At 50.9% G+C, this 20896-nt stretch overlaps 1 protein-coding gene across 1 annotated transcript in view; it reads right to left on the reverse strand.

Annotated features, from left to right (window-relative positions):
* The window catches only part of LOC144767617 (putative methyltransferase DDB_G0268948), a 365886-nt gene extending 359824 nt beyond the window's left edge, over positions 1-6062 (reverse strand). Inside the window, exons 1-2 of the mRNA XM_078651022.1 lie at positions 5947-6062; positions 5624-5664 (exon numbers count right to left, since the gene is read on the reverse strand). The gene's annotated coding sequence lies outside the window, so the exon portion shown is untranslated. The remainder of the gene's footprint in view (positions 1-5623; positions 5665-5946) is intronic.
* Positions 6063-20896: the final 14834 nt, after the last annotated feature.

Genomic DNA, 20896 nt, shown 5'->3' on the forward strand with positions numbered 1-20896 from the left:
AGTGCTTACTTTGTAATTTCTCAGATTGTTTGCTGAATCTTTAACTTGGGTACCTTAGCTCATTTGTCAGTGTCTATGCCGTGTCCTCATTACAAACAAGCATTTGCCTCGCGACCGGTCCGCACAATGAAATAAAAAAAAAAAATTAAAACGTGAGTTGTGCAGGCACGATGAAAAAAAGTGCTGTGCACATCGCGTGTACGCTTGTGCACATGACAGTAATCTGGTCGCCAGGAAAGTAGCATTTCCCAGAGCACCTACGAAATGTCTCGGCCAGAGCAACGCAGGTGCTGGATCAGGCCGAGACCTAAAAATCAGTCCAAAATATATAATCCCATGATGTGCGACTTTCTCCCCCAAAGTGGTTGGCAGTATAAGTGTTTAATTAAAATACATTAAATTTTAGAAACACGTAGCATGAATGGGCTGTACTATGACATGAAACCCTTTATGTAGCAGCTACTTACAAAATACATTCCCTACTTTTAATACACGTAGCAGGACCACCTCCAGCCTCCACGGGTCCCTTGACACACAGCTAAAATGAAAACGAAACTTTTGAGAGGAGGGTGACCGTCACCGTAGTAACAGGGCCAGGGGGGTAACACAGGCCCCCGCAGCCCCCGCGGGGGGAGGGGGGCAAGCTCCAAAGGGGACCCTCAGCACTGCACTCTTGGCGGAGAGATCCTGATTGAGCCTGGAGGGAGCCCCTCTTCTTACCGTGCAGGGAGGCCCCCTCCTTTTTCATTACGCCAGTGAACAGGGCCTGCCCCCTGCTTCCTTCCACTCCTCGTCTTGACACCCGGCTTTATTTGCCTGCGCTGTTGGTTGCTTCGAGAAAATAATGGGCAAAGGGAGGTCAGTATACTGGAGGATACTGGAAGGGATGGGACATATGGAAGCAGGAAAAGCTACTCCTTGGAAGATGCTGAACAAAATGAGCATCGCTGCACCCTGGAACGGCGTACACTGAGCGTTGTGATTTTGCAGTTCCTTAATTATTTGTGCCCATTATTGGTAGTTGTTAATCTTATGTTGTGAGAGGGAGGGCGGACTGCTGTTTATGCCGTGGCGAGGCTCTGTTTAAGGGACTAGCCGGAGCATCCTTTTGCTGCTGAGCAACTTCAGCTTTTCCCTGCATTTCTTCATTTTCACGGGCACTTATGTAAAAATCACAGCATTTGTACAAAAGTGCTGATTTCGTGGCAAACCGCGAAATCGTGAAATCCTGTAGCGTCTGACAAATACTTTACACCTTGCCTCTTTAGTTTAGCCTGACTGCTCTGTGCCAAGCTACCAGAGGGGGGGCACAGGTAAACTTTTAGTGTGTACCCTGACTAAGTGTAGGTCCCTACGTGAGCAGCGTGCATACCCTGCCAACTACAGACCCCATTTCTAACACATTGCATGATTGTTCTACTGGGTTTGTCCTTGGGTAGACGGGTTAGTTTGTTTTTGTTTGTTTATTAGTTGGTTGCACAGTTTTTCCAGCAGCATTTTTGACAGGCTATTGAGGACCAGGTGGAATGGGATGGGGGACACTGGGCAATCGCACTGATAGAAGGTACATTTTGTATGCTCAACGGTAACACCCGGGGACTGGGTAGATATGTTAAGAGGCACAGAATCTTCCCCTTTTTGAAACAGCATAAAGTCCACATAGCCTGTCTGCAGGAAACACACCTCATGGACGGGGAGATCAACCAGGTGGCTAAGAAGTGGAAAGGCCAACAGTTCCACTCCTCTTATTCCTCTTATGGTAGAGGTAACCACTGGGACCAGGTTGTGCCAGGTTATGTGGAACCTGATGTGCAGAGGAGGTATGTTTTGCTACAAGGTAGGCTTGATGGGAGGGCCTTCTCAGTTCTCAATTGTTATGCACCCAATAATACTCAATTCTACTTTAGGCTGCAGGACTTGATGGGTTCTGATGTGGATGGCTCTTTTATATGGGTGGGAGACTTCAATTGTGTCCTAGATAAGGAGCAGGATTGGTGACCTCCCAGGGCTGATGCAAAGCCCCGTATGACTGAGTCACTGCATGAAGTCATGTTGAATTTGGGCTTTCTAGTTGCATGGAGAGTTCACAACCCAGTATAGAGTGTATTGACCTACCATTCACTTACTCAGTCAGCTGGATAGGATACTGGTGGCTTCATTTCCAGTGGAGGTAGTTCTGAGTGTGAGAGTTGTGTCTGTCTTTCACTGGCACCTTAATTGGGTATACGGCGGGCCAATAGCTCTGTTAAGCAGATTCAAACTTTCGTGCTCTGTTGGCGCTACCCCGGCTCGTTGCAGTGGCCACTGATGAACTGGATGCGGAAGTTACATTGGAGGAGGTCAGGGGTGCTCTGTAGCTGGCCCAAGGAGCAAGGCGCAGGGTGGGAATGGCTTCCCAGCATGTTTTATCACTGTTTTGTAGCGGCCTTGAAGCAACCATTTCTGGATGTCTTCTTGGAAGCTAAAGAGAAAGGGGTGCTCCGGCTTAGTATGTTTGAGTGCCTTATCTGTATGCTTTAAAATCCCGGGGGCACTTCTCATCCTACGTCATACCGGCCTCTGACAATGATAAACACTGATATTAAAATACTCTGCACGTTATTCGCTTATCGCCTGAGCCCGGTGGTGTTGGGCCTCATACATGTAAATCATTGCAGGTTTATCCTGGGTCATAAAACAATGATGACTTTGAGGCATCTTTAACATGCCATGCATGATGTCGAGGGTAGAGAGGAGGACTTGGTTTTGGCATCCATTGACATTGGGATGGGGTTTGGTGGATTAGGGGCACCTGCTAAAGATTATGAGAGCCATGGGGTTTGGGCAGCGGTTCAGAACATGTTATGTTATGTTATATGATGTTATTTTATAAAGTGCTCATATACCATGCTTTAAAAAGAGGGTGGCTTAGATTGAGCTTAGATGCAGATTGAGAAAGAGACAAAAGTATCTTTTTAGGGCCTCCCTAAAGTGTAAGATATTGGACGCATTCTTCAATTGATGAGAAAGAGCATTCCACTGTGTGGCTGTTCCAACCACAGAGCTTTTTCCTTCCAAAAGTTTTTTTTAAAGTTTATGGACAATGACATATTATGCTGCCGAGGAGCTTAATGATCTGTAAGGAATGTACCAATAAAACTTCAGGAGTTTGATGAAGTATTGGCTGTCCGAATAAATAAAGTCCCTAGTGTTTCTGCTGGCAGCGCTGACTCGGGTGCCCAGGGATCGGTTCCCAGTTCTAGGATTGAGGTGGGATACGGAGAAGTTTAGCTACCTTGGTCAGATGGCTGCACATACGCACAAGAAACAGCAACCATATAACATTGAGAGATTTATTGACACCCTACGTGCTTCTGGACGTTTTTTGCACACTTCGCCATTATCATTGATGGGTAGAGTTGTGGTTTCCAAAATGGTGTTTTAAGGTTGAGCATCAACCTGTTGTATCTCTCTGTGGGGCTTTGGCAAATTCACCCATTGCTATTGGCAGTTAGCTGCAGCATTCAGAAATGCTGGTTTCTCATTGGTGCTTCTCTGTTAAAGTCCCTCCTTTGTGTGTTTAGCTCTCTTTCTGGCGATTTCACTCAGAGAGCATTTTGGTCAGCCATCACACAGTGCAGCGTGTGATGGCTTATCTTCCCTCCTCCCATATGGCTATTGGAGGTCATACCTTTTTTTTTAATGTACTTTTATATCACGCGAACCAGACCCGAAGGTCACCAGTTAAGGAGGAAACATCCATTTTTAAATAGGCACGGGGAAATTAGGCGATTTGCCCAGAATCATGGTGCTATTGACTGAGATGGTCGGTTTCTTGATTGTGACTGCTTCAGTTTTTAGGTTGAGCATTCAAGACCTCTTGTATATACTTTAGTTTATACTTATATGTGTATCTACTTTGTGGGCTTTGGAGATCAGCCCTAGGACTTGTCTGCTTCCGCTTAGGGACTTTTTTTCTGTTCAACTGCCTCTATTTAAGTTTCCTGATAGAAAAAGACGAGCAGAGGTCAGTAAGATTCCAGAATTGCTTTTTGTTTGTTCAACTGCCTCTATTTAACTGTCTTGATAGAAAACGACCAGATCAGTGGAGGTCAGTAAAATACCAGAATTTCTTTCTGCTGAGGGACTTTCTTTTTTTGTTTTCTGACAACTCCCTCTATTTAACTTTCTTGATTGAAAACAACCAGCAGTGGTCAGTAAAATACCAGAATCACTTTAGCATTCTCTAGATTCCAGTCTATAGAAATTGTCTTCCACGACCACCCATTAGACAATAATATTTTTTTCAAATCTTGTATTTTCAGTGATATGACCTCCAAAGGCCCTGATATTATATTAAAATTAAAAACTCTCTCTGGACTATACTATTTCCCGCTGAAAGGCAATATTTCTCTCCATGTGTTCCCATACCTAGCATGTCATGCAGTCTGGTGCTTACTTTCCCTCCATGTTAAAGAACAGTAGATGCTTCAGCACCCAGGCTAAGGTGCTGCATAGCTAAATACATATAAGGTCCCAAAGGTGAGACCGATTGCATTGGAAATGCTTGTTTACCTGGGTCGTTGCCTGGTTTTCCTTACTAGTAGATGTTTTTGGTGCTTCTCTTGTGTTTTCGGGGTGGTTTGGACTGTGTTCAAGTCACAGGGCAGAAGCTGCTCTCCGGTCCCTGTCTGAGCCGGGAAGTGGAGCACTCCGAGCAGTTGACAGTCCAGGGTTGGTGTTGACCAGCTGTCAGGGTTCACGGGAGGTTTCCTTCTCATGACCCTGTTGTAGCTCTTACTTATGTCCCTCCAACCTACCATTCCACTTCAAAAACTCACTGTGTCTAGAATTGGCGAGTATGCTTGCGGCGCTGGTCATCCAAGATGGCCACCAGCATGTCCGCTGCGTTAGCAGTCTAGTTTCCTCTGCAATTGGAACTGAGGTGAAGAGCGCACCAAGGTTCCATTGTGCACTTCACCAAGAGAATTCCCCAGTATGGAGGTTACCCGTACAGCATCGTTGCAGTTAGTCAGGGGGTGCTCGTAGTCGTTGGGTTCTACTACGTCGGACTACAGATTTACCAGAGTTACAGGTTAGTGGTGTTGAAGTCGCATGCTCTATCAGATATCGAGAGTGAGTATTGCCCATGTCTTTGGAATAGTGTTCCTCTCTGACATGCCTCATTCCTGATTAGTGAACCCTCAGAGAATTCCTTGTGAGGAAAGGAGTAGTGTTTCCCATTGCACTCAGCACTGTAAGAGTGCAGTGGTGTGTTTATCTTGCGCTACGTTCAAGGTTTGAAAGAATGAGTTGTTAAGGAAAGAATTATTTCCTTAGTCTCAAATAGAGTACGGAGTATTGTGTAGAGTCGAGTCTTGGCAATTGGGCGGGTGAGAAGTTACCATGCAACTCAGCTCCACAGACTCTTGGATTTGCAAATAATAAGTAAAAGTAAATAAAGGTTGAGTTCTGGTCTTGATGTTAACAACCAGTTGTTCCCATATGAAGGCAATCCATTAATACACACCTTTAAGAAGTCTAAAGAAGATTCGCTATAGGTTCTCCCGCTCTCACAAGTAAGTTTAGAAATTCACAGCGCAGATAAAGGTTTAGGGCAACAGTGAATACGTTATAGACTTACCAAGTGTTTCCTAAGCAGCCATTGAAGAGTCCAGGCACGACCTGTAATAGAAAAGAAACAGTTAATGAAAAAGCTCTCATTAAGGAACATAGTGAAACAACATATGAGAAGCTAGAAGAGAAGCAAGCCCGAGATGTTTTTGGTAAGATAAGTTATTTAATTAATACACACTTGTACAGTAAGTGTTAATAGAAGTGATATTCAAAAATGTATTTGTAAAACAGTCTCAGAAGAAGAAAGAAGAAGACGAGGCAGAACTAGCAAAAGAAAATGCCGGGCTGTCCCTTCTCTGTCCCAACCCCTTTTACCCCCTTGTTACTTACCTGTGAAGGAACACTCAACCTAGCAGGGACGAATTAAGAGGGGCGTTAGGAATTAGCGTTGTTCTGCTCCAGTGCCATTAAGCAGGCTTTTAATAAGTTCTGACACCAGCAACCACTGCTTCCTTCTGTTGAAAACATGCCTTTCCCACGCCCATCCTCAGCCTGAACCATGGCATGGTGCCGTGCCTCTCTCGGAGAGGGGAGGGGTTTGTTGCCATGCCCAACCAGCTTTATTGACATGTGTTGGGAAGTGCATGTTTTTCATACCCCTTGCACTCCAACAAGCGTGTACAGGTACAAAGGCATACAAACACTTCTCTTGTTGAATGGCGAGGGGCTTCCCAGTAACAGTGGCAGGTGGCAGCTGAGTGGGGTGTTTATAGAGTGTGTGTTTTCTGTGATAAATGGGGGAAGGGTCTTAACAGGTTGCTGGTCGGGGTGACTGGGGCAAAAGGTGTATGTGGATTCCTGCTGTCCTGGGGTTATGGGACACTTGACCCGAGCGAGAGTGGATCGAAGTGGGGGAATGTGTGTCTGTGACTGCAGGGGCTGCCTCTGCATCCTTGCTCTTCTGCGTACCCCGTGCGCATGGGGCTCAGGCTGGCAAACCCGGCTTTGCACACAGCGGTAAAGCGCTCAAAGTTGGTACAATCAAAAAAATTTGCTGCACTGTAACTTCAGCATACCCGGAGCTCTTCTGTGGTGCCCTGTAGCGCTCTTCATGTGCAGAGCGTGCCAGGGCCCTGGTATACACTGTCACTTCAGGCGCAAGGCTATGACACGGCGATGATTGAAAGGTGAGTGTGTTTTTCATGGGAGGAGCTGGCCCTGATTGTGGACATACATGTTTAGGAGATTGCCCCTTAGTATGTGGAAAGAACTGCAATGAGACACACTCTCAGAGTTGCCAGGGAACCATGGTGAGGGTTAATCACTTCGGCTCTCCCCTGGTTGCACACCTGGCGCCTAGGCTTCTCCCGAGCCCACAGAGGCCCATTGAGTGCCGACCCAACTTGGTGTTTGCCCCTCATCTTCTTACCAGTGAATCCAAGCACTAATTTGACTGATCATCCCCCTTTCCTCACTGCCCCCCTAATTAATTTGTGTGCTTTCGAAGCCATGGATCCAGGTTTAGGGTGTACTCCTGGTGTTAGAGCTGAGGGAGACTTTTAAGCACTGTAACCTTCCTGCATGGGGCTGCTGTTCCCTCACAGAGTACCCCCCTGGCAAAACAATGAAGCACACTCAAGTGACAGCTTCCAGCTTTATTGTTACTTTGAACAAACATTCTGCCGTGACCCCAGCACTGATTTCAGAGCACCTGACTGGTCGTTGTTTCTCAGACTCCGAGGACTCTCGGGGCAGATTTACAAGCCCCTTGCGCCACCGGTGCGTCACTTTTTGTGACATACCAATGGTGCATTTTACTGCTCCATATTTACAAGGACAGGAAAAACCACCCTGCATGACTTCCTGTCTTGTAAATATGGCCACTTTGCATGCAGCACTTTGCATGAAAGGGGTGTTCCATGGGTTTTGCTGTGGGTGTTCCCACGCAACACCCATGGAACTAGACACATTTCCAGATCTTCGAGGAATCGTAAATCTGGAAATGCGTGTGAGTGCTACACCTCCCCAGGGGAGCCTTAGGGAGGTGCAAAGAGTAGAAATGTATTAATTTCTCCTCATTGTCTACCTCTTTCTAGAGGAAATGACCTCTAATGATTGTTTATGTACCATAAGGTGTCCTTTCCTACACATAAATTATCATTGAAAAAAGGCATTTCAGATTGTTTTTGTGCAGGAAGGGAACCCTTCCTGAACAAAAACAATATCCCCACGACGCAGGCATCCTTGCACCATGGTGCAAGTGTGCCTGGGCCTATGCATGATGGCAGCAGTTTATGTGCCAGCACAGGTGGAAGCAGAGAGATGCAGCATGTTGTTGTAAATATGTCGCATCCCTGTGCTTTGAAATTAACTCAGTGGGGAGCAGCCAAATGGCTTATAGCACGCACTGAGTCACTTTATTGTAAATCTGCAGCTCAGTACTTACGGGAGTTTTTAGAGGGTATCTTAACACATAGGTTTTTGTCCCTTTAGGTATTTCGTACTTTTTGTGAATTTCATGTGACTTGTGGCGCCTATCAAGAGCACAATTGTGCAGGCGGTGCGCCGTGTATTAAAAGAGCCTGCTTCTTTTTACTTCATCTGACTGCGGAGCACAACAAACTCCCCAGAGTACAGCGCTGCAGATAGTAAATTACAAGTAGACAGAATGTATTTAATTGGCATCACATATATAAAAGGTGCTGCCAAAGTAAACACATTAAGTACGTGCTGTGGTACAGTCTCTTCCTGGTGGACACATTTGTTCTCGGATTCTTTATAAACATATTTTATGCAGTGTCTCTAGTTAGTGATGTAATTTGCTGCCCCCCCTATCCTGAGCATGTAAGCGTCCTAGAATGATGCTCAGTTTTCACTTCACTTGAATTGGAAAAACAGAATTGTAGATACTCTGTATCAGGCTCAGAGTACCTGCTTGTTTCTGAGCATTGCAGGTACTCTACAATTGAAAGTATTAAGTCTTTCTAGAGAGGTGCAGGTACCCCTCTTCTCTAAATAAAAAAGTACCGGTAGTCAGTAGTACTGGCCCATTTAAAGCACTGCTTCACTTGTACAGTGAGGACTGTGCTTACTTGCAGAGTGTCCGGGGTAGGTGCTTTGTAGGTCTGTGTGAGTGGCACTGTGTGGAGGACAGTCTACGGTGTTCGTGGTTGGCAGGTTCCATCTCTGTTTATGCTCGGATCTTTGTTGGCCAGCTTCAGTTCCTACGCCTGTATTTGCACTTTGCTGGTCTGCGCTCTTGAGTTTTCACCAAAGTAGTGGATTGTACACAATTAAGGTGTACTTCTAGTGAGATGTACCGTTTTAGAATGTTGTGCGGTCACAGGTGTGTCTCCCAGTACATTGTGTGGTGTTTCCCTTGGGCCTAGCCTGGTCCTGCGTACACCTGTGGAGGAAGTTGTTTCCGCGGGCTGCCCCTGAAAGTATTCGGCAAAGTGTGGGGGGCGGGGTTCTCCAACAGAGGGGTGGATGTAGTGAAGTCAGAGGGCCACTGCCCTATTCTGTGTTGATTTAAACCGGGGCCTATCACAAACAAGCATTTGCAATGCAATAGGTCTCGCATTTACGTGAGTTTAAGCTTCTGGCTTTAGATATTAGCCCTCTGTGCCAAGCTACTAGAGGGTGAGCACAGGTAAACTTTTAGTGTGTACCCTGACTAGTGTGTTGGTCCATACTTGAACAGGGTGCATACCCCAGCCAACTAGACACCCCATTTCTAACACTTTGCATGATTGTTCTGCTGGGTTTGTCTTGTGGTGGAGGGGTTAGTTTGATTTTGTTTGTTTATTTGTTGTAAGCACAGTTATTTCAGCAGTATTTTTGACAGGCTATTGAGGACCATGTAGAATGGGATGGGGGACACTGGGCAATCGCAAAGATGGAAGGTACATTTTGTATGCTCACTGGTAACACCTAGGGACATGGTAAATATTTTAAGTGGTACAGAGTCTTCCCCTTTTCGAAACGGCATAAAGTCAACATAGCCTATCTGCAGGAAACTCACATCATGGACAGTGAGAACAACACAGTGGCTAAGAAGTATAGAGGCCAACAGTTCCACTCCTCTTATTCCTCTCATGGCAGAGGGTTTATGGTAGGGTTAGCCACTGGGATTCAGTTTGTGCCCAGTGATGTGGAGGCTGTTGTGCAAGGGAGGTATGTTTTACTGCAAGGAAGGCCTGATAAGATGGCCTTTTCAATCCTAATTTTTCATGCACCCAATAATACTTGATTTTACTTTAGGCTGCAGGACTTGATGGGTTTTGAGGTGAATGACAAATAAGACCATTGCTATTGGCTGTTAGCTGCAGCATTCTGAAATGCTGGTTTCTTATTGGTGCTTCTCTGTTAAAGGCCCTTCTTTGCGTGTTTAGGTCTCTTTTTGGCGATTTCACTCAGAGCATTTTGGTCAGCCATCATACAGTACAGCGTGTGATGGCCTCTCTTCTCTCCTCCCATCTGAATATTAGAGGTCACACTTTTCTTTTGTTGCACTTTCATATAGTGCGAACCAGAACCAAAGTTCACCAGTTGAGAAGGACACATTCATTATTTAATAGGCACGGGAGATTAAGCGATTTGCACAGAATCATGGTGCTCGGTCCGACCACAGTTATGCAGTGCAGTGTTGCTCGCACCCACGGCTGGTTTATTGACTGTGATGGTCTGGTTTCTTGATTGGGACTGCTTCAATTTTTTACCTTGGTCATTGCCTGGTGTTCTTGTCTAGCAGTTGCTGTTGGTGCTTCTCCTGTGTTTTGGGGGTGGGTTGGACTGTGTTCAAGTCTCAGGGCAGTAACTACTCTTCGATCCCTGTCTGAGACCGGGAAGTGGACCATGCCTGAGCAGGAGACAGTCCAGGGTCAGTGTGTACCAGCAAACACTCCTTCCTTCCCTTGAAAACATGCCTTTCCCACGCCCAGCCTCTGCCTGAACCCTGACATAGTGCCCCACGCCTCTCTCAGAGAGAGAAGGGGTTTATTGCCATGCCAAAACCAGCTTTATTGACAAGTGTTCTGAAGTGTATATTTTTCACACCCCTCGCATTCCAACAAGCATGTACAGGTACAGAGACATACAATTACTTTTCTTGTGGTAGGCAGAGGGGCTTCCCGGTAACAGTGGCAAGTGACAGTTGAGAGGGGTGTTTATTGGGTACGTGTTTTCTGTGATAATTGGGGGGAGGGTTCTACCAGGTTGCTGGTCGGGGTGACTGGGGCAGAGGGTGTGTGTGGATTCCTGCTGTCCTGGGGTAATGGGACACTCAAGCCGAGCGTGAGTGGAAGAAAGGGGGATGTTTGTCTGCGACTGCAGGTGCTGCCAATGTGTCCTTGCTCTTCTATGTCCCCCATGCACACCATGCTGAGGCTGGCAAACCAGGCTCTGCGCATAGCAGTAAAGCGCACAAAGTTGGCGTAATCAATAAAATGTGCTGCGTCAGCCAGGTAAAAGTTCAAGCCTTCGGGACAGATGTGCACGGCCTTGGGGGTGAAGTTATCAGTCTGCATTGTAACTTCAGCAAACCAAGGGCTCTTCTGCGGTGCCCTAGAGCTCTGTTCATGTGCAGAGTGTGCCAGGGCCCTGGAATAAACTGTCACTTCAGGAGCGAGGCTATGACAGGGTGATGATTGACAGGTGAGTGTGTTTTTCATGGGAGGCGCTGGGGCTGATTGTGGACATACATGTCTAGGAGATTGCTCCTTAGTATGTGGAAAGAGCTGCAATGAGACACACTCTCAGAGTTCCCAGGAGACCCTGGGGAGGTGTATTCAATTTGGCTCTCCCCTGGTTGCATCCCTGGTGCCTACGCCCCTCGCGAGTCCACAGAGGCCCATTCAGTGCCGACCTTAATTGGTGTTCGCCCACCATCTTCTCACCGGCGTCTCCAAGCTCTAATTCGACTGTGTAGTGACCTGCTAGTCACTGGTCTAGTGCTCCGATGTACCAGCCTCTCGCAGAAGGCTGGCTTACACCCCACCCCACACCCATCCAGCAGAGGCATCACAGGACATGTGACCCTGTTAATAAAAGGGGCAGTGTGCACATGCCCTTGGCCAGTTCTACACATCAACTACCTGTGTCTGTGTCGTTCCTATTAATTAATGGGGGCCGTCAACCCGGAGCTTATAGGGTTTATGCTCCATGCGTCTTAATAGATACAATGTAAACATTGAAAACTAAACGCGCGTCCGAAAAAAAAATTCGGCAAGCTATGTAGATATTCGCTCCGTGCGTCTAAATGGATAAAATGTAAAACCTGAAAGCGCGTCTTACATAAAATGACAGCGCGTGTCTAGAACAAAAATCTAAGCATATCAAGGTGCAGATTACGACTTCACTCAACAGATTTAACGCTTTGCTGTGAAATGCGGCTGAGAACATTCTGGGCCCGATTCACAGAATTAACTTAAGACAAAATCCTAAACTTACCACTTTTGGTATTCACAGAATGCACTTACTACTTTTGGCATTCACAGAATGCACTTACTACTTTTGGTATTCACAGAATGAACTTACTGCTTTTGGTATTCACAGAATGGATTTACGACTACTAGCTTTACGTCCGCACTCGGGCCGGAGTTTCCGGCCCAGAGGCAAAGCTTGTGGCCCAGAGGCGGAGCTTCTGGCTTGGAGGCGGAGCTTCTGGCTTGGAGGCGGAGCTTCTGGCTTGGAGGCGGAGCTTCTGGCTTGGAGGCGGAGCTTCGGGCCCGGAGATGGGGATTCCGGTCATTGGTGGAGATTTAGCCATGGCTGAAAACTCCACCTCCGTGCCGGAAGCTCCGCCTCTAAGCCAGAAGCTCTGCCTCCAAGCCGGAAGCTCCACCTCTGGGCCGGAATCTCCGGCCCAAGTGCGGACGTTAAGTTAGTAGTCGTAAATCCATTCTGTGAACACCAAAAGTAGTAAGTGCATTCTGGGAATACCAAAAGTAGTAAGTGCATTCTGTGAATACCAAAAGTAGTAAGTTTAGGATTTTGTCTTAAGTTAATTCTGTGAATCGGGCCCACAGAGCTTAAATAGTGAGAGTCCGCGTGCACGCCGGGCATGTATAATGGGAAAAGCCGGTGGATTTTACAACATATTGCCTAACCAAAGATGGCATGGGGAAGCATTACTGGGCCCTCCTAATGCCCACACCATGACGTACTAGTTTTACTGTTTGCACGTGTAGCGTACAGTTTGAAAGGAAATGTCTAAAAAGTTAACGCATACATTTATGCAAATATTCAGAACTGAAAAATCCAATAATGTCATCATTTTGTTTATATCAAGAAGATAAACTCTGCATGTCGTTCCTACTTATGCATGGGGTCCTAGGGCCCCACTACATTACAGACTGGTTTCTCACTTTCCTCGCTACCCCAGTAAGTAATTTGTGCACTTTCGAAGCAATTGGTCCAGGTTTAGGGTGCAGTCTCGGTGTTAGAGCTAAGGGGAGACTTTTAAACGCTGTACCCGTCCTGGATGGGGCTGCTGGCCCATCACAGAGTACCTCCCCCGGAAAAACAATTAAGTGCACTCAAGTGGATGGCTTACAGATTTATTTTTACTTTGAACAAACATTTTGCCACAACCCCAGCACTGAGTTCAGAGCACTTGACTGGACGTTTCCCAGCCTCTGAGTACTCTCGATACTTGAATTTCTAGAGGTATTGTAACACACATTCAACCTAGGTTTTTGCAGGGCCGTAGCCATGGGGAGGTGTGGGGGGGGGGGGGCAGCAGGGCCCAGTCAGCCTATGTTTATGTCCATGCCCCTGAAAAACTAGGCTCAGGATTGATGAGCTTTTCTTTCTCTTAAACCAGTTAAACTTTTTTACTGTGAGCGTTAGCCCAGAGCCTTGTTCTGTGTTCTCAGTAGGGCTGGGTGTAGTTTGCGTAGTGCCACTACGCACACTGCGCAAAATTTTGGAAAAATAATTTTGGATAACGGGGGCGCGTCCTGAGGGTCCGTGTGCCCGGACAGGGGTCCCTCGTGCCTGGGCAGACTCCCTGATCTCCCTGGTTGGAGCCCCGGAGCCCTGCAGCCCCCGGGGCCCTGCAGCTCCCGAGCCCTGGAGCCCCGGAGGCCTGCAGCCCCGGAGCCCTGCAGTCCCCAGAGCCCTGCAGTCCCCAGAGCCCTGCAGCCCCCGTAGCCCTGCAGTCCCCGAGCCCCGGAGCCCTGCAGCCCTGGAGCCCTGCAGTCCCCGAGCCCCGGAGCCCCCGAGCCCTGCAGGCCCGGAGCCCTGCAAGGGCAGGCTGGAGCCCTCCCGCAGAGGCTCGGGGCAGGCAGATTGGCGTCATTTCTGTCCCGGCCATCTGGTCGCCCCTCTCGCCTCGGCCATCTGGTCGCAACCAATGCTTTCCTGTAGGGCAACCAGATGGCCGGGCTTCCCTGGAAGTCCCGATGAGGTGCCATTCGCCTCCCGGATCTCAGGCAGGGCTTCAGGAGGTCGGGCACTTTTGCACCCTGGGTCCCCTCTGTCACCTTGAGTGCATGGATTACAAGAAAGGGGGGTAATTTTCCTCCGGATTACTAGGGGCAAGGGTATGCCCGGACACCCTCCCAGGAGGGCGGTTCCCTGCCGGGGACCAGATGGGCTGTGTTCCCAGGCAACACCTCCCAGGTGTCCAGGGCTCCCGCCTACGGCCCGCGGCGTGGGAAAGTACCCGGGAAGGGCTCCATGGGTCCTGGGCTCTGCAACCCTGGAGCCCTGCAGCCCCCGAGCCCTGGAGTCCTGGAGCCCTGGAGCCTCGGAGCCCTGCAGCCCCCGAGGACAGGAGCCTCGGAGCCCTGGAGCCCTGGAGCCCTGGAGCCCTGGAGCCCTGGAGCCCTGGAGCCCTGGAGCCCTGGAGCCCTGGAGCCCTGGAGCCCTGGAGCCCTGGAGCCCCGGAGCCCTGGAGCCCTGGAGCCTCGGAGCCCTGGAGCCCTGGAGCCTCGGAGCCCTGGAGCCCTGGAGCCCTGGAGCCTCGGAGCCCTCCCGCGGAGGCTCGGGGCAGGCAGATTGGCGTCATTTTGGTACCGGCCATCTGGTCACCGCTCTCCCCTCGGCCATCTGGTCACCCGCAATGCTTTCCTATGGGCCGACCAGATGGCCGGGCTTCCCTGGAAGTCCCGATGAGGTGCCATTCGCCTCCCGGATCCCAGCCAGGGCTCCAGGAGGTCAGACACGTTTGCGCCTAGGGTCCCCTGAGCTGTGCGGTGCGCACTTGTTCCCAGAAAGAGGGGTAGCCTTCCTCCGGATTACTAGGGACAAGGTACTCTGGGACCCCTCTCGACCTAGCGGTCCTCAGCCGGCAGCTGGTCGGGCCAGGATGCAGCCCCAGCCCCGGGTCCGTCCCTGGGCCTGCCGCGTGGCAGGATGCCCTGGATGGGGTCCGGGAGGGCCCGGGCCTGGGTTCCCCGTCTCCCCCGGCCTGCCGCACTGCCCGGGACGGCGGGGGTTCCGTTGTGCCCGGGGAGCCTGGCTGGGTTCAGGAGCTCCGGCTGGGGCTCCATCCTGGGTCCTGCCGCGTGGCAGGATGCCCGGGACGGGACCCAGAGGGCCCGGGGAAGGCTACCCCTGCGGCCCCCGGCTGGGGTCCAGGGGCCCAGCCGGGCACCCGTTGGGGTGCTCTGGCCCAGGGTCCTGTCCCCTGGCCTGCCGCACTACCAAAGGCCCGTGACGGGGTTCCGTGGTGCCCGGGGAGCCTCCCCTTGCTCGGCTGGGTTCAGGAGCCCCAGGGGCCCCGGGGAGGGTGGCCTCCCCACCCGGGGCTCCTTCCTGGGTCCTGCCGCGCGGCAGGGTTCCCGGGACATGGTCGGGAGAGTCCAGGCACTTCCCTTTTGTGCCCGGCCATCTGGTCGCCCAGATCCCCTCGGCCATCTGGTTGCCCGGATCCCCTCGGGCATCTGGTCGCATTGCCCGGGACGGGACCCAGAGGGCCCGGGGAAGGCTACCCCTGCGGCCCCCGGCTGGGGTCCAGGGGCCCAGCCGGGCACCCGTTGGGGTGCTCTGGCCCAGGGTCCTGTCCCCTGGCCTGCCGCACTACCAAAGGCCCGGGACGGGGTTCCGTGGTGCCCGGGGAGCCTCCCCTTGCTCGGCTGGGTTCAGGAGCCCCAGGGTCCCCGGGGAGGGTGGCCTCCCCACCCGGGGCTCCTTCCTGGGTCCTGCCGCGCGGCAGGGTTCCCGGGACATGGTCGGGAGAGTCCAGGCACTTCCCTTTTGTGCCCGGCCATCTGGTCGCCCAGATCCCCTCGGCCATCTGGTTGCCCGGATCCCCTCGGCCATCTGGTCGCCCGCAATGCTTTCCTATGGGGCGACCAGATGGCCAGACTTCCCTGGAAGTCCTGATGAGGTGCCATTCGCCTCCCGGATCCCAGCGAGGGCTCCAGGAGGTCGGGCACGTTCGCGCCTAGCGTCCCCTGAGCCTCGCGGTGCGCACTTATTCCCAGAAAGATAGGTAGCCTGCCTCTGGATTACTAGGGACAAGGTACTGTGGGACCCCTCTCGGCCTAGCGGTTCTCAGCCTGCAGCTGGACGGGCCAGGGCCGCCACCCCAGCCCCAGGTCCATCCCTGGGCCTGTCGTGTGGCAGGAAGCCCTGGATGGGGTCCGAGAGGGCCCGGGGAGGCGTCCCTTGAGCCTCCGGGCTCCCGGCAGAGGGCCAGGGGTCCGGCCTGGCCCCCGGCTCGGGGGCCCCGGCTCTGGGCCCCGTCCCCCGGCCTGCCGCACTGCCAAAGCCCGGGACGGGGTTCCGTTGTGCCCGGGGAGCCTCCCCTGGCTTGGCTGGGTTCATGAGCTCTCAGGGGCCCCGGGGAGGGCGGCCTCCCCACCCGGGGCTCCGTCCTGGGTCCTGCCGTGTGGTATGGTGCCTGGGACGGGGTCCGGAGGGCCCGGGGTAGGCTTCCCCTGCGCCTCCGGGCCTGGGAGCCCCGGCTGGGTCTAAGGGCCCCGGCCTGGCCCCAGCCCCAGGTCAGGTGCTCGGGCCCTGGGCACTGTCCCCCAAGCCCGCTGCACTGCCAAGGGACTGGGTCGGGGTTCAGTTGCACCAGGGCAGGCCTCCCCTGCTCGTCAAGGTGTCTGGGGGCCCCGGGTCAGAGGGCCTGTCGGGGCCCCCTGGCAGCCTCCATGGCTGGGGCCCAGCACTGGCCCAGCTGGGGCTCCGGGCCTCCGGTCCGCCATGCCCCGGCGCCCGCTCACTCCTTGGTTGGGGCACAGGGTGTCCAGACGTCTTTCCTTTCGTGCCCGGCCATCTGGTCGCCCGGGTCCCCTCGGCCATCTGCTCGCCCGGATCCCCTCGGCCATCTGGTCGCCCGCAATGCTTTCCTATGAGGCGACCAGATGGCCGAACTTCCCTAGAAGTCCCGATGAGGTGCCATTTGCCTCCCGGATACCAGCGAGGGCTCCAGGAGGCCGGGTACATTCGCGCCTTGGGTCCCCTCTGTCACCTCGTGTGCACGGATTACAAGAAAGGGGGGTAAGTTTCCTCCGGATTACTAGGGAGAGGGTCAGTCAGACCTCCGTGAACTCTGGCGATTCTGAATCAGGGGTACGCACCTGCTGCTCAGCCCCTTGCCGATGGTCCTTTTTTCCCGAGTTTGCTCAGGCAGAGCTCTGTGAGGCCTGGCGATGCCGAGACGGGGGAAGGCAGCACCCGGGGCCCGCCCGCCATGGCCCCCAGGGGCCTGGGAACGCACCAGCCTCTCAGCCCCTTCCCGATGGTCCTTTTTTTCTGAGTTTTTTCCCTCAATCAGACCTCCGTGAGGTCCAGCGGTTCTGAATCAGGTGGAGGCAGGACCCCGGCCCGCCTGCCGGGCCCCCAGGGGCCCGGGTACGCACCTGCCGCTCAGCCCCTTGCCGATTGTCCTTTTGTCTCCGAGTTTGCTCAGGCAGAGCTCCGTGAGGCCCGGCCATGTCGAGACGGGGGAAGGCAGCCCGCCGGGGCCCGCCCCCAGGGGCCCGGGAACGCACCTGCCTCTCAGGCCCCTACCCGATGGGACTTTTTCTTTGAGCCTGCTTGCCCCGGGTGAGCGGGCAGGCGGGGGATGCCTAGCCAGCACCCCCCATCCCCATGTGCAGGGCGGCCTGCCAGGGGATGCCCCGGCCGTACTCCCCGATCGATTGGGCACTCTTGGTCTATTTAGGGATGGACTGCTTGGCCAGCCTCGGCTGTTGTTTCAAGCAATTAGCTTCCAACCCGCATGGACCGTCCGACTCGAGGGCCTGCCACCTGGCCCCTTTCAACCCTGCAGAGCGAAGGCCGAGCGGCCCCGGCAGCTCGTGCCCCCCAGTGGTCCGACCCGAGCAGGAGGGGTCGGGTGGCGCCAGGCCCTCGGGATGCTGCTGCCCAGCAGGTCCGTAGGCCCCGCGCGCCACATCGCCGCCCCTCTCTGCCTCAGCACGTTTCCACAGCAGCTCGGAACGACCGTTCCGAGGAGTGCCGCAGCCGCCAGGCTCCGGCACCCCTGCGTCTCGCTCAGGCTGCGCCTCGGCCTGCCTCTCCCTCCCGGGGGAGACGGCTGGGCCTGCCGGTGCCCATGCGACCGGCGCACCTCTCCCCACCCCTCCAGCGAGCCCTCCCGCCCAGGTGGGTGGCCCTTCCCCAGACAGGCTCCCGAGAGACGGAGGGTTGCGTGAAGGTGTCCGGTCGGGGAGATGGGCACGCGGCTCCCCACCCCATCGTCAGGTGCGGCTACCTGGTTGATCCTGCCAGTAGCATATGCTTGTCTCAAAGATTAAGGAATGCACGTGTAAGTACACACGGCAGGTACAGGGAAACTGCGAATGGCTCATTAAATCAGTTATGGTTCCTTTGATCGCTCCATCTGTTACTTGGATAACTGTGGTAATTCTAGAGCTAATACATGCCGACGAGCGCTGACCTCCCGGGATGCGTGCATTTATCAGACCAACACCAATCCGGGCTCGCCCGGCCGCTTTGGTGACTCTAGATAACCTCGGGCCGATCGCACGTCCCCGTGACGGCGACGATATCACAGAAAACACCACTGATATAAGTCCTCATCTAGCAAGAGTAACAACAAATGGACCAACAAATGTAATCACTAATGAGCCTATGAACTCCGCTCAAGACGTGCAACAGAATGCCTCAGCAGGAAACAAAATAACAAAAAAAGACAAGAAAAACGAACAGCTTAATCGGACGCACAAGAAAAAACATGCTAAAGCAAAGGGCAGCTATAAAGAATACCAGGCAATGTTTAAGAAAGACAAGAAGAAAATTGCCAGGATTATCACTGATGGGGCAGAAGATGCCACTTGCCAAATCAGTGCTGATGAAATCTTTCAATACTAAAAAAGCATAATTGAAAAAGAAAACAAGAAGAACCCTAAATTCATGCCGATTGATCGAATACCGGAGGAATATGAAATTAGGCATCTCTGCAAAGAAATAACTCTGCTCGAAATAACTCATGCCTTTGAGAGCTCTAATATGAAGAAGGCAGTGGGTCCTGATAAAATAGGTCTGAATGACTTATATAAAGTGCACAGCAGACAACCAAGACTGCTGCCCAGAGTTCTTTCGTCTTGGTTGTTGATGAGAAGAGTGCCAGAAATTATCAAAAAGAATCGATCAATTTTGATACCCAAGAATGTACCGATTAATAAACTTTCAAAAATCAGTAACTGCCGTCCAATTACCATCTGTACTGCATTCATGAAGCTATTCACAAAAATATTAACTAGAAGACTCTCAGTTTTTGTTGAATTGAATACGAGACAAAAAGGATTCATGAAAGTAAGAGGCTGTCTCGAGAATCTGACTATCTTGAAAAATACCATAAAAGGAGCAGTTGTGTTCATTGATATATCAAAAGCCTTCGACTCTGTCAGCCATGGTCACATTATACAGAGTCTCGCAAGGCTAAGAGTCCCACCAAACATCAGAGAAATAATAAAAGACCTATACACTGACTCAACAACATCTTTCAAGGGAAAGAACAACAAAGAAACTCCTGAAATAACAATGAAATCTGGGGTCAAACAAGGTGACTCTTTATCCCCACTACTATTTAACATTGCCATAGATCCTCTGATCTGTGATCTTCAGAAAAATGGCAAGGGATTCACACTTGGATCAGATGATCTTAGTGAGCAAATCACGGCTCTCGCCTTTGCCGATGACATCGCAGTACTCAGCAGTACCTGGGAAGGAATGAGTACTAATCTGAAGATCATTGAAAAGTTCAGTAAAGCTACAGGACTAAAACTGAATGTGAAAAAGACACATGGATTCTATATCAGTCACCATAAAGACAATATACTGATCAACAACTGTAAACCATGGCAATTTGAAAAAGAAAATATTGGAAATATTCATCCAGGAGAAAGTGAGAGATACCTCGAATTGAACTTTGATCCACACACTGGTCATATAAGCAACAACAGAATTAATGAGGTTCTTGTCGATTGGGCTCAAAAACTTGATAATTTACCACTGAAGCCCACGCAGAAAATTGAAATATTGTGTCAATACTTGATACCTAATCTATCATTCAAATTAGAAATGACAGGAACAGAAGCAAAAACGTTGAATGTTCTTGATCAAACAATAAAAAAGTATGTCAAACACTTTCTACACCTTCCTGCATACACATGTGATGGTCTCCTCTATTCGAAAAGAACATTTGGGGGCCTCAGTATACCAAAACTATGTACACAAATTGGTATCAATAAAGTCAATAGTCTGTTATATCTCAGGGATGCTCAGGACCGATACATAGCACGTTCATTCATGTATGTAGGAGAAAATATAAATGATAAAATCGATCACATAATCAAAACACACAAACTCCACATAATGGAAAGTTGCTATCTGAGCTATGAATTGAATTTGTCAGCAAAATATGACTGGAGAAAAGAAGAGTTTGAGAAATGGGCAAATCTCCCTGTCCAAGGTGATGGTGGAAATTTCTTAGCAAGTAATACAACCTCAAACTTCTGGTTCAGCAAGCATTACAAAATGAAAGAGAACCAATACATAGCTGCGCTGATGTTAAGAGCAAATGTTTTATATACCAGAGAAACCATTACCACAGGGAGAAATCGTGCATTTGCTACATGTAGGTATTGTAATGATGTTCGTGAAACAATTTCTCATATTTCAGGTGCATGTCCTAAAACTAAGGACATTAGAATAAAAAGACATAACAAAGTTTTGGAATAGCTCATAGATAGAGCAAAAAGGTGTGGTTGGTTGGCATATAGGGAACCTCATGTAAGAATAATCAAGTAGAACTATGAAAACCAGATGTAGTGTTTACAAAAAATTGTACAGCTGTAGTGATTGATGTATCAATTCGTTATGAAAACTCTCAGAATTCCCTTGAATTAGCGTT

The sequence above is a fragment of the Lissotriton helveticus genome, chromosome 7 (assembly GCF_964261635.1).
Source record: "Lissotriton helveticus chromosome 7, aLisHel1.1, whole genome shotgun sequence".
NCBI lineage: Eukaryota > Metazoa > Chordata > Amphibia > Caudata > Salamandridae > Lissotriton > Lissotriton helveticus.